Source organism: Euprymna scolopes, chromosome 7 (assembly GCF_053919585.1).
Source record: "Euprymna scolopes isolate OS-2025 chromosome 7, ASM5391958v1, whole genome shotgun sequence".
Classification (NCBI taxonomy): Eukaryota; Metazoa; Mollusca; class Cephalopoda; order Sepiida; family Sepiolidae; genus Euprymna; species Euprymna scolopes.
In genome coordinates, this window is record NC_136488.1 from 104,200,821 (window position 1) to 104,216,114 (window position 15,294).

A 15,294-nucleotide genomic window follows, 5' to 3' on the forward strand; every position below is an offset into this window, starting at 1 on the left:
TTTTCTAATGACGGTTAGCAGTTTAGATGTTCTATTTTACGGTGTATCAACTTCTTTTTTAATCATTCGATGCTGAATCATTATACTTGAATATTGTCATCTTGTCATTGTACATGTCTTTCTTTTTTTCACCCCTTTTTTGTATCTACATCTGTGGTGGTAAATGGTGAGTTGATTCTTTTTTCTTGTAGTATTACGGCGTAAATAGTTATACTACATTCAGGAGAATTTGTGCACGTGTCCACATTGATAATTCTTTAGAGTCTGCATTGTGAATATTTCACAGTATTTAAACCGTTTTTGTGATCTTTTTAATGTCAACTTAAAAGATAATGTTAATGATGTATCAACATTTTTCTGTTTATTCAATAACGAACGAATACTGATGGTAAATTATCATTAAAAAGACGTTATTATTGTATCTGCATTTGAAGCGCAGGGCAAGGTGTATCAGAATTTTGGGGCAAGTCGCCATTGCAAACATTTGATTAAATAGACTCTCCATGTCTACAAGCTAATAACAATATGAAAATGTAATTTCAAACCCTGATTTTTATTTCAATAAAATGAGCAAAGACCAATTTTTTAAATCATAAGAAGTTTAATCGGAAAATATACAATATTTAATTTCATCGGTTTTGTTTAAAAAGTTTTCACGAAAATCAACAAATTTAACTTCATCGAAAGCTAATAAATATATATAACTGCCAAAAAGTCACTTACCTATTCAAAATTATAAAGCTATGGGTGCTTTCATTGTTCATGTATAAAAATTTGTCCATGTTTATATATTATATTCCATGCATTTTTAAATAGAAGGATTTTTAAACCAAGAGTCGCGGAAAAACGTCTTTTCGGCAGTTGTTTATCCGCCATTAGCAAAACCGTATGTTCGTTGATTTATGATTTCCTATATACAAAAATAATTATTTATGCCACGCAGCCTTATCTCTTTTTTGACATATTTCATTTCAACTACAAAGTGGTCAGTATGTGCTACAATATTTGCAAAATAATAACATTTCATTCATGGATTTTAGTCGATTACTAAAAGTTCGTTCTACCAAATTTCTAATTTATTTTATTCTCGTAAAGAAATACATGAATTTTTGATTTAATGTATTTTAATTCTTCTTTATCGAGTGAATTTCTTTTACATATCTCAAAAAAGAAAACATTGAATGAAATAGAAAAAATTGTCGCCAGGGTCCAATATTTACTTGATAATCTAAGGATAATATAAGCTTTCACTTAAAAGAAAATCAACGTGTTTTTAAACATAGGTTTTACACTTTGGACTTTACAGGTAAATTTCCAAAAACACTTTTTTGTTTTAAATTAGAATATTTTTTTATTGAACTTTTATCTTCAATTTGTAATATATAAAACTTTGGTACGTAAATTAATTATTTAAATTTTAATAGAAATTTCAAATTTTTCAAAAATTTTTTCAAAAAAGTTTGTCTAAAATATTATATTCTGTTTATTGGAAAGAACATAAAATTTCACATTGACCCTGAAAATATTGTAAAAATCGAACCAATAGAAAAATTTTGATAGATAGCTACACAGTGGTCAGTATGTGCTACCATATTTGTAAAAAATTGAAAAATATTTAACTCGTAAAATTCAATTGATTTCATCACGTAAAAAATGGCTGTATGAGGGCGCGCCGGAACTTTGTAAACACTGTTTTTTAAAAAATAAAAAATAATATTTCTATTATTTTTTTAACAACTTTAATAGTTTATTGTGGAAGTATACTCCATAAAGAAAATAAACAATCCACTTTAAAAAGAGAAATTACGAGTTTTTTATATTTATTCGCAGTTTTGTGCTAGGGGTGTCAAAAATTCCCAAAAAATTCTGATACACCTAGCGCAGGGCATCGGTTGTCAAACATCTTAGTGTGCAAGTGAATGTAATAGTTCCGACTGCTTACTGCTGTTCAAGATCTGCATTTATATGTGTATTAAGTTTATTTGAATATTTATTGAAGATGTATAGTTAACACCAGATTTATGAATTAAATATTATACGATTAAAGAGCAAAATACAAACCACTAATCTCTCTGTCGTTTTTTTACTTTCTTGTCTGAAACAAGATGTGGCCCCGCTCTATATCAGCAAGCGAATTGACTATCCAAATTCAGACCTAGTTTATCTATGGAACGTTCATTTTTATACGCGATGATATTAATCAAATGACGGGAAGGCTTGAATAATATATCAATACTCCTCATCGGCTTTAGTTCGTAGTCAAGGGTTTCTTGTCTTTTATATCTTTTTCGCTTTTGCAAATATCTGTCTTTTGCTAAGTTTTTGCTTCCATTAAGAATAGAAAACACATTGCTCTTCTTGTTCGGAGATATGGCTATGAACCAAATAAAGGAAGCAAACATGTTTAATTTTTTTAATATTGGCTTAACAGATTAATGTTTTATCTAAGGGTGTAAATGTTTGTATTTCTTCTACTAATGTAAATATATAGATAACCCTCGCGTCCTTCGAGGATTTGTTTTCTCAAATTAAACCCCATTCTCCTATTTCCCTAGATAATATTTCTGGGACGAAATCTACATTGTTTGACTTGGCCGACCAATATAGTAACGATTCTATTGACCACAATTGTCTGGAATTGAATGTAAATTCCGATGTTTATATTTGTAAACAAAACAAAAGTACAGGAGTTGTGATAATGGATCGATTGGAGTAGATATTAGCTATTCTAAAAAATTCAGTAAACTCGGCCACGTCAAGTAGGTGGATAATACTTACAGAAAGGAAATCAAAATGTGAAAATGTATACTTAAATTATTTAAAAAGAACTTTTCCCCAGGACGTTTATATTAAGATTAGGCCCTCTAGATCACTATGTCACAGATTGCATGGTATCCCTAAATTACACAAGCAAGGTGTTCCACTGAGACTTATTTTATCTATGACAGGCTTTGCCGAACATTTTTTGGCTCAGCGGCTTTTAAAAATCTTACAACCTGTGCGGAGGTTATATACTAAGTACTGCATACCTGATTCTAATCGGTTTGTTGAATGTCTACGTGGGTTAGATTTGGGTTTTGACACACCTTTATGTGTTCATTTGATGTCTCCAGTGTCTTTACCAATGTAACATTGGATAAGACAATTAAGACAATACGTATTTGTACAGACGCAGTTCATGGCGGTCGCCTGACCTCTTTTAGTTTTTCTCAGGAAATATTTATAGAACTTATATAATATGTACTAAATCGGTGAAATTTAGCTTCGCTGGTAATATGTACAGTTAGGTCGACGTGGTTTCAATGGGACATCAATTAGTTCCAACTTTAGATGATATCTTTGTCGGTTATTACGAATCCTTTTTATTTTTTTTTCTTAAAATACGCCCATACGTATGTTAGACATGTTTACGACACTTTGCTGTACTTTCATCGTAAAGTGAAGTGTCAGCATTCTTTAATAGGCTGAATTCTCTCCATGGGGATTTACAGTTTACTATGGAAAGTGAGAAGGATAATTTTCTTCCCTTTTTAGATGTCCTTATTGAACGTTAAAGAGATGAATTTCTCACTATCATGTACAGGAAGCCGACTTTTACTGGATTGTATGTGAACTGGTCTTCTTTTGTGCCCAAATCACGAAAGGTCGACTTAATTTATACATTCGCACATATAACTCTCATGATTTGTTCACATAGCAGACTACACCGAACTAAATAAGATCAGATAAATATCCATTAATAATGATTCTCTAGAAGACTTTATTAATGATTGTGTTAACAAAAAAGCTGATGATTTCAAATTTCTCGAAAATATTTGGGCTTGAAAATGTCATGTTAATTAAAAATACCATGGATAGAGGATAATAGTATAAAATTGACTAAACAGATTGTTAAAACTATTATTAATTGCTTCTACTCTCTTTCTTTGCGTTTTGATATAGACTACAAGACCTGCCCCGCTTCTTCTCGCAAGTATAGTGTGAACTACATGAACAACAGTAATATTATTTATCAATTAAATTCCAGTCTGATGCTCATTATATGGGGCGGGCTTTTTTGTATTTAAAGACTCGTATAAATCAGAACGTTCAATCAAAAATTAGACGGAGAAGCGTAGGATCCGTGGTTTTTGCTTCCGCTGCGAATTTGGATTCTATTCGACAGCATATGGTTGAGAATGCTGTGCCAGTTGTATAAACTAGAGTGGTTTGAGGCATTATATAGAGCGGATTCAAAAAAAATATAAAAATAAAAATTTTGTGGAATCTGTCTCTATTGCCATTCGAAAACCTTTTTTGTGCCGACAGAAAGAGTTGATAAAAGCGTTAAATCTCTTTGGGAAACTTTGACCCTAGTCTTGTTCTTTTCGACGCAGTGCTATTTTAACTCCTTTTTAAATGGGTATTTAATTAACTAGTTTATTTTAATCAACTCTGGCACGTCAAATTCCTCCAATGCTCTTTATTTTCACCAATATATTATTATTATTAACTAGCGGCTGCGCCGCGTCAGCACCGCGTCAGCGCACACACAACGCCGAGTCAAAAACAAAATCGAATACACTCAACAACAAGTACACTCAACATCGTCTTACCATCAACGCTTTCCCTGTGAACTTGGAGTATGGGAAATTACCATATGCACAAAACACAATCCCTGAAAAAACAAAAATACCCTAACTAAGAATAACTAAGAATAAGGATAACGAGTAAACGTTGGATAAAATGATGGTTAAAATTTTTACGGACTTGCCAGGATTCGAACCTGGAATCTTCTGATCCGTAGTCAGACGCGTTATTCATTGCGGCACAAGTCCTGACCGTATGCTGAAAGATGTTACCGCAACTATATACAGACAGTGCTAAATTCCGCTGACATGGGCAGGTAACTTTTTCGACAATTGCACGAAACGGCGCTAAAACCCTTACTTCGGATTTTTGTGTGGTTCTACGTTGTTCGTTACGAACCATGTATAGATAAGGACAATCTAGGGACTCACACCTTTCAAGGGAAAAATGACTTTTTCAATTTGGTGCATCCGTTCGAAAGTTTTATTTGTATATACACGCATAGATAAATAAATAAAATAAACATTTAGAATGTTATTAATAGTTTAGATAATATGTTATTATTATATATAATATTCACCACTTGGATTGATTTTTTTTATCTTTGCCGGATATCTTATATAAATGAAAGGAAGGAAATATGTTTGCATAGGATTGCGACCTGGAAGACAACAAGATGAGATGGGTCTTTTTACTTCCTTACTACCAGGAATATCCCTTTCAAAATTTAACATTTATTTTGGATTTAAATACAATATGCCTTTTCTGTCTCAATATCCTATTCTTTTATTTAATGTATCTAAAATGCTTTTAAAACTTTAATTTTCTATATTTATTGCTTTTAACAAATAAGGTGCAAATCAATAAAAACATTTGCTGATTTTTCCTTTGCTAAAAATAGCCTATCCTGCCTTGACAGAGTACAAAATAGACTTCGTAGCCTAGTGGGGGATGCCCTTTTCTCTTCCCTGCAACCTCCCTCCCACAGAAAGGACGTTGCGAGCTTGTCGTTGTTTTATCGTTATTTTCATGGGAAGTGTTCGTCTGAGCTCCAATCTCTGGCCCCTCCTCGCCAATCTTTCACGAAAAACATCCGTCTAGCTGAAACCACTGTCAGTAATTTTCCCCATTCTTTATCTGTGTCTAAATAAAAACGTAGATTCCATGAACAAAGCTTCTTTCTTAAAAGTGCACACATGTGGAACTCTCTTCCTTCTGCCTGTTTCCTACCTGATTACAACTTGGATGTCTTCAAGTCCAACACAAACAAGTTCCTGTTGGACCGCCCCCTAAAGTAAGACACTTTATCACACCTCCATTACTAGCGATTACTACAATATTATCCCATTGATTACTGTACACGCAATAACACTTAGCCTGAGTGGCCTCCAGGCCTTGATAAGTGGTGACTTCCTTGTAAAAAAAAGAAGCATCGAAAACTTATGGGTAAAGGAGACGGATTTATTCAATTGTAATCTTTGTTTTCAAACAATAAAAAATTCTGTATTTGAAGATTAACCTTTCCAAATAATAAAATTTAAATACATAAGTTATATATATATATATATATAAGTTATATATATATATAAGTTATATATATATATATATATATATATATATATATATATATATATATACATTTCTGGATTTAGATATAAAAATTGAGGATGGAATTTTTCTTTATAAAATATTTGATAAAAGAAACGCTTTCCCCTTTAAAATAGTACGTATGCCCCATAAGGATAGCACCTGCCCCGTTTTTGTGTTTTATGGAACCATTATGTCAGAGTTTTTGAGAATAGCTCGCGTTACTCTAAAATTAACAGATTTTATACCACCAGTTTCTAGCTTAGTAATAAGGATGATAAAACAAGGTGGAGATAAAAATAAAATATTTAAACAGTTAAACAAAGCATTTGTTCGTTATCCTGATGCTTTTGAATCGTTTAAGATAAACCAGATTATATTGATAAAGGAAATCCAAAACTATATTAGCAATGTATAAATGTATTTATAATTACATATAATAAATTTATATAGTTAAAAAAAAAAAAAAAAATGTATATATGTAAAAATAAAATATTTTTAACCTTTATATATCTAATTTTAAATAAATAAGAATGTAAATATACAAACTACTAACTATAGTGGGGGTGATAAGTAGTTAAATGGATTAATCCAAATCTTATAAATACAAGAATGATAAATTAAAAAATTAAAAAATGTATCCATTTTAAATGTGGAAATTGATGAATCGCACAGGTAAGAAATTCATTTTTATACTATGAAAAGGTTAGTAATTACAATTAAGAATAGGAAATTGGGGAATAAAAATTTTTGTAACTTGTCTTCTTCCTAAGATTAAGGGTGGTGGTGTTTGATCAACACTGCTGGGGAGCCATGATGTAATACACTGTTTTGTTTTTAAATCCCCGAAACAGTGTTTCATGGTAAACAACTGATGATCCCTTAAAAAATATAAAAATTGGTATTATAGTAAATTTGAGAGTTGATGCAGTGATTGCAGGTGATTAAATGACTTACTGACTAGATGTTTTTTTTAATGAATGATAAAAAATAATTTTTTGTGTGGTTTCAAATGTTAAAAACTTCAAAGACTATATATATATATATATATATATATATATATATATATATATATATATATATATATATGAGAGAGAGAGCGAAAGAGACAGAGTTGTATTACATGTTAGTAGGTGGACTGTATAAGCAATGGGCGTCATCATTGCACCACATGCAAATTTTCCATTAAGAAATACCTTGGGCTTGTTATAGAATCTGCATTCCAAGCATTATTTCTGTTGAAAGATCTAAATAGTTTAAAGATAAACAAAAATCCTATATATTGTGTACAGAAATTATTTAGATATTTCTTATGAAATTTAAAACTATTTCGTACATTTCGTATTCAATTATAATGGATATTCAAGTTGTATCCAGCACAACATTTTAGTGTTCCTTATATAGCGTATTCCACGATCGTGCCTTATGCCGTTACGCTATGATTGTCAGAGATTATCTGAACAATCATTTTCCAAATCGATGAATTGAGATTAGTCGCTGATGCTACGAATATGCCATTTCCAAAACACACACACACACACATACACACACATATGTATGTGTGTGTGTGTGTTTCGGTCGTTTTCTGACAGATGATGGATCAAGTGGAAAGGCCGACCCACAACATAGACCTTGAAGCATATCAATCGTTCATTGTCTGTGTTCAGTCCAGCTGTACAAAATTCAAACCGCGTTAAAACGTCATGGAAGGCAAATGTGTTGGCCTTATCAAGTCCATTAAAAGTGGGACATGTTATTTTCGGTTTAGCCAACTCAATCCTAGGCTGTGGTGATGATGGTGAAACAGGAGATGGAGTTGACGTAATCACAGGAGCGGGAATATTAAGACTAGGCAACGAGGTATCCAGTTCTGATAAAGCCTTATTTATATTGGCTTTATATGAAAAGCTGTCTGCTAAGCGTTCTCTCACTTCTTCCCGTGGGGAGCTCCTGGTTTTGCTTTATCTAGTTGCGAAAGCTCTTGTAAACCACTGGAGAATGTCACATTTGTAGAGCTCAAACCCATTTCTTTCAAGAGGATGAAGAGAACTGAGATTCTCAAGTGTCAGATCTAACAGAGTTCTCGTTACTCTCTGTCATCAAGTGGTGACAAACGTTGTGTGGACTCCATCTGGTAAAGTGAAGTTATTCACTGATCAAAAAGGTTTACAAATATATTGTAATTGATAATCTGGTGCAAAATGGGAGGGGATGACCTTAGCAAGGAAAAAAAATGAAGTGATTTCACCTAGCAACGGCAACCGACGGAGAAGAGAAAATAAGAAGAGAAATACCTTACCTTAATTTTCTTGCAACAGATTGCCGATGTTGCGACCTCGTGTAATAAACTCCTTTACCAAGGTCCGGTAATTTTCAGGGAAATAATAACAATAATAATAGATCCGAAAGGATCTTGATAGGGAAATGCAACGCGTACAAAAATAATGCTTTGAGCTGCAGGAAGGTTAGTACCGTAACTTTTTCTGACAATGTATTATATGTATGTATGTATATATATATGTATATATATAAATATATATATTTATATATGATATATATATGTATGTGTGATATATATATGTATATATGATATATATGTATATATAATATATATATATGTATGTATGATATATATATGTATGTATGATATATATATGTATGCATGATATATATATATGTATGTATGATATATATATATATGTATGTATGTATGATATATATGTATATGTATGTATGTATGATATATATATGTATGTGTGCGTGTATTATATATATGTATGTATTATATATAAATATCTATCTATCTATATATATATATTTATATATATATGTACATATTATATATACATATACACACGCACACACACACACGCGTTTATTACCCACCTTCGATCTTGTTTCTTCCCGATCGCTCATCAACTTTTTCTGCTTTTGCAATGTATTCCTCCATCAGTCACTTTTCTTTCCTTTCCTTTTTTTTTCGTGACACTAGCATCTTTTTACTGATAGTTTTCTATTTGTTTCTTTTTTATTTCGTGACGAACAAAGTAATCATTACTTATTTCCATGTGTTTTGCTTCGATTTTGCAGAATACTATTCTAATAAATTTGTTATTTCTACGCGCAGTAGATGATATTTTTTCATTGTTATTTATTAACCTTATAAAACACTAACAACAAAAATGGCGGAAAATTTTGAATTCGGTAAGTGAATCGAATCAGTGAAACTGACGATAGTGAAAACAATGTCGCAAGAAAAATCAAGCAGATTCAATTAAATTCAGTGATGGTTCTACGAACGCACAGTGTAAACGAGTTCTTATGTTTTTTTTATTGTACATATCACGATGTTTATGTGTATATATTGTGATAGAAATATAGATGAGAAGAAGGAAATAGAAGCTCAGGAGAAAGCAGAAAAGAGAATTAACTAAAGTGCTGTTTTATTGAAAATACATTGCTTAAGAAAAAGATCCAATGTATAGGAATAATTCTCGAAACGTTTTGGTCGATATAACTTGTGAACTTTTGTCGATGTAACTTGTGAACTTTTGTCGATGTAACTTGTGAACTTTTGTCGATGTAACTTGTGAACTTTTGTCGATGTAACTTGTGAACTTTTGTCGATGTAACTTGTGGCGACTGAATCGCGAAGCGGTTCCGACGAAAGCATAAATCAAATGTTCTAATTCGTAAAGTCTCTCTTTCTCTGCATTATTGATATTATCTTTTCTTTTCACCCCCAAAAGAAAGTATGTTTTCCCAGGAATATGTTAACTTAAAGTATTTTCAACCAATGAAACTCGTTTCAAACCCCCAAAGCCAGTCAAAGAAATCAGTCAGTTTGAACTTATAAGAACAGTGACCAAATGAGACCTGCCGACCACACCTCGAAGATATCAAGAACATACGCTCAAGAATTTCAATGTTTTTGGCCGAAGGATAAAGGGCGGAAAGAAATCTTCAACGAGTCACATATAATCTTCTCACGCACACATTCTTACACACTAGTGAGAGTCAGGTTACCCATACACATGCACTAGCAGTGTCAGAAATTTCGTGAAAATAGTGAATAATTCCACCCCATCTTTCCAAGCTTATAACTCCTCGAAAAATGTAATTCAAGCCCTAATTTTTTTTCAATTAAAGGAGCAAGGACCAAGGTTTTATTAAAAAAAAAGAAAAAAAAACAATGTGTTTTTTTTTTTAAAAAAAGGTTTTAAACTTCGGACTTTACAGGTAAATTTCTAAAAAAGCGATTTTTTTTTGTTTTAAATTTGAATATATTATTTATTGACCTTTTCTCTTCAATTTGTGATATATAAAACTCCCCGACATAATTAATTATTTACTTTTTAATAGACATTTCAAAATGAGAGGCGTGAATTATTCGACCCCCTGTCTTTCCAAGCTTATAACTCCTCGAAAAATGTAATTCAAGCCCTAATTTTTTTTTCAATTAAAGGAGCAAGGACCAAGGTTTCATTAAAAAAAAGACAAAAAAAAAGACAAAAAAAAAACAATGTGTTCTTATAAAATAAGGTTTTAAACTTCGGACTTTACAGGTAAATTTCTAAAAAAGCGATTTTTTTTTTGTTTTAAATTTGAATATATTATTTATTGACCTTTTCTCTTCAATTTGTGATATATAAAACTCCCCGACATAAATTAATTATTTACTTTTTAATAGACATTTCAAAATGGGTGACACTTGGGGGGGCGTGAATTTAAAAAAACGTTTGTCTAAAATATTATATTCGGTTTATTGGAAAGAACATAAAATTTTACATTGACCCTGAAAATATCGTAAAAATAGAATCAATAGAAAAATTTTGATAGATTTTTAAAGTTTAAAAATTGAAAAATATTGAGTTCGGAAAATTCATTACTGTTTTTAAAAAATAATATTTCTATTACTTTTAAAACAACTGTAATAGTTTATTTTGGAAGTATAATCCATAAAGAAAATAAATAACCCACTTTTAACAGAGAAATTACGAGATTTTTATATTGTATTCGCAGTCTCGTGTTAGGGGTGTCAAAAATTCCTACAAAAATTCTGATACTGCTACACATGCACTAACAACACGAATATGCAGTTCAACGCGTCAAAATGCTCATGTATGCATATTGACTTGTGACTATTAACCCAACTTTCTTGACCAAACACGCATTTTCATAAATGGACATTGAAAATATTTTTTATTCTCATAAATTGTACCATAAAAAATATTTTGTTACAAATTCGTTTTTATCAATTTGCCATTTACAAAACTCTGTTAATGTTTTAGTTAGCACTTGCTTACTGGTGGCCTTCTATTCTTTCCATCTGTCATTTGGATCCATTTTACATGCATGTATGTATATATCCTTCATTTTCGTCCTTTGTTATAACATAACTTTTTTAACTAATTTATATTACATGTCGGCGTGGTTCCAGTTTAGATGACAATAGCATCTTTTTTTTTTTCAAAGACATTATCGTCGTCTAAACTGGTTCTACCAAGGTCAGAAATCACGCCACAAAATTTTTCCATAAAACAACGAATGTATAAGGAGTGAATAAAACAATAAAAATAAGTAGAAATTATTGTTCATTGATACTTAGTGCAACAGAACAGCCTGCTATATATTTGTAGCGATAATGAATGGATGTGTAAAAATAATGTTAGAAATTAAGCACAGGTGTGGAAAATTTCATTAGAAGTTAGAGCGACGTTACAGGATATGACGTAAGAGATCGGAAATTCATAATGAGATGTAGCGAAAATTAGAAGAGAAGAAGAAATTTTCACAACATTTCTTTTCGTAAAGCAAAAAAACACTTACAACGAGATAAAAACAAGAAGAAGCGTCGTCGTCGTTACCACAAGAAGTGGATGTGAAGAGTAAGAAGCAACAGAAATAGCGCGAAATTATTAGACATTAGACGAATACAAATATAAATAGTTCTATATATATAAATAAAATAATAGTTCTCAGCTAATAGTTCTCGGCGGCGAGATGGTCTTAAGGAATAATTTAGTTTTGTTTACCTTTACATCCGATTTATACATAAAGTGTGAAAAAATGATCACATGGCTAAAAACAATCTTTACGAATAAAGAGGCTGAAAGAGCAATGATTAATAATCGGATATTCTATGTGACTAACGCTAGGCAGAATTTCAGAAGATTTTGCAAGGATTTCACTTTGCCGCGGGTCTGCTTCTTTGTAGATTACAGCATAATCGTATTCAAATCAAATGCCAATAAATACTTATCATAAACTCTCTCCATAAGTATTAAAACTTTATTGATTTCATGATAATTTTTATAATATTCTTCATCTTTTAACTGGCATCATTTCACCTCGATTAGCTTTTAGCCTTGATGAGTAGTGACGCATTAATACAAATGTAGTTGCTTCGTGGAGAAACGTCACTTTGAGTGGTAACAGTAACCGTTACCGCCATGATGTTTTAACAGAAATTGTGACGATAGAAGGCGTCTTCCTATTTCCCTTGTAGACAAGATAATGAATAAAAAAACATTAACAGTAGTTTTTTTAAATGGTTCATATTCTTTGTTGCTTTTTTTTTCATTTTCGACGTTATGCGTGCTTTCGACTTCTCTCGGACAAGGCAAATGAAGACAGTGCGTTGAAGAAAAAACGAGTCCAAATAGTCAACTCCGAAAAAGAAGATCTAATTTCCGCTACATCTCATTATGAACTTCCTGTCTGTTACGTCATATCCTGTCACGTCGCTCTAACTCTAACTTTTAACTTCCAATGAAATTTTCCACACTTGTGCTTAATTAAACGTTAGGCTGAAAATATCGTTTCTAACATTATTTTTATAAATCCGTTCATTATCACTACATATATGTAGCAGGCTGTTCTGTTACAGTAAATATCGATGAGCTATAACTCTTTAAACAGAGAATCACACAACCCGTCAAATCAAAGAACTCTTCGAAATTATGTTTTATCAGAGAAAGTCTGATAAAAGAGAAAGCCTATTAAAAAAAACCCTCTTTATTGGAATTCGATTGTATATCATATAGATTTTCTGATAATTAAGTTTTAACGTTTAGATGGACCTCATTAGTAGTTTTTTTTGTTGTTGTTGTTGTTGTTTTTTACTCTTTTCATTTTTTCTCGGCAAAGGCACGAATCAACCCTTCAAGGGTCGTCTTTGATCTGCACTCTTCGTTAAATAACGGATAGAAAACTATGCGTAGGAAACAGACCTTGGGTGCGTAGTTGTTATGAATTACCGCGACAGTATCGACTACCTGTTAAAGGGGAGAGGTATTTCTCGCATATCATTTATGTCTTATTTTAGTGAACTTATGTAGATAAGTAAATCGATCAATACTTCGCAGGAGAAGAGAAGAGAAGAAAGGAAACGCTTCTAAAAATATAGATAAGTATGCGATGCTGTGCTTATTTGCAATAGACAGAATTTCTTTTAGATTCAATATAATAAGTGTCCGTATCGATACTGATGAAAAAAGTAAGTATTCCATCGGGAAATTAAAGACTATAAGAGAAAAAAATATAATGTTATATAATATACAAAATGTTTATATAATATATATATATATATATATATATATATATATATAGTGTGTGTGTGTGTGTGTGTGTGTGTGTGTGTGTGTGTGTTAGCTTTAGCTACCCGGCATTGCTCGGTATTCATTTATTGCACATATTTTTAAAGAAACTATTATAAACTAGATGTAAGAAATAATAAATAATAAATAACATAAAAGAGATGTAACAAACAATGCCGAGTAGTAACTAGTGTTGGATTGAGAACTATTGGAATTGAATTATGATTCGCAAAACGATTCTTTTAGTTATTATTTGCTGCCAGTGTTGCCTGGTCGTACAGTACGCTAAAACATGATACTTTAATTGATGCAGATTGCGTATGTATTATTATAGAATCAATCCTCTATTGATTATTACATATTGCAAGGAATAATTTGCCCGGTGGACTAATTCGCAAAAGATATTAAATATGAAAATATAATAATGATAATGTCTTTCATCAAATTCCGTCTGTGTTTGTTTATAATATGACGTCAGCTGACATTTGGTCTTGATGATCAATTTCATGAAATAATCACTTCTGATTAATGCTTAGTTTTAAAATATGCGAACGAATAAATGATTTGCAGCAATTTTAAATGGTACCTCTTTTTTATCGTAAATTGAACTCATTAATAAGAAAAAATTACAATAAAACGGTGAGGTACACCTTGTCTTGATCATTCGATCTGTACTTGAATGCTCTACCACTAAGCTATATCTCCAAATTATAATAAATCTGTTTCTTATTTTTTTTTTTTAAGAAAAAAGTTATTTGCTAAGATTTTATTATCTTCCTTAGCCGGTGTAACGTAAAATATTCTCTTGTAAAAATTATTTGTTATTTATAAAAGAGAAGAGCTATTTTTAAAGTCGGATTTCTTATTTTCGATACTTATCGGATGAATTTATGTACAAGACATATCTAAGAACACTGCCAGACATATAAATTAGCTTTGTGTGAAATTTGCAAAAAATAGTTTCAGCTGTTTCTGAACCTATAAGGAATGAACTCACACACAAAGTGACTTTTATATGAGTAAATATTTGTTATTATTTTCATCTTAAATGTTCTATTACTGGCATGATAACATGACAAATATTTATTTAATTTGAACTTTTAGTAAAACTAAAATTATAATGACGAATTTAGGTAAAATGGCATTGGATAGAAATTGCACTGTAAATTAATACACGTGAAAATAATGAAAGTGGAGAAATAAAAAAATATGGCACAAGTGGAAAATATAGATTAAAATATCAAAATCAGTTTATAAATGTAATTGATAAAATATATTAAGGGGAAAACATTCAGAAGTTTTACCGATTGAAAAAAATTCTCTATATTTAAAAGCAGATAGGACTCTTTACTACCCCCACTCTTAATGAAAATTTACCTTTTCATGCAATTAGGTGATTTTAGAGTCGGAATCGGTTTCGGTAATTGCACTGGAATCGGGAATTTAGAACAGTTTGTAATTTTTATTCAAATCGAGAAAAAATATTGAAATAGTCTTACCACTAATGATAATTTAAATAATGTAAAAAAAAATCATTTTA

At 31.1% G+C, this 15,294-nt stretch overlaps 1 protein-coding gene and 1 non-coding gene across 13 annotated transcripts in view; one reads left to right on the forward strand and one right to left on the reverse strand.

The window, feature by feature from the left end:
• The window catches only part of LOC145279872 (cytosolic carboxypeptidase 1-like), a 657,874-nt gene that overhangs the window by 541,031 nt on the left and 101,549 nt on the right, over positions 1–15,294 (forward strand). The window lies entirely within an intron of this gene.
• Positions 4,745–4,817, reverse strand: Trnar-acg (transfer RNA arginine (anticodon ACG)). The gene has a single exon. It is a non-coding gene; the product is annotated as a tRNA-Arg (tRNA).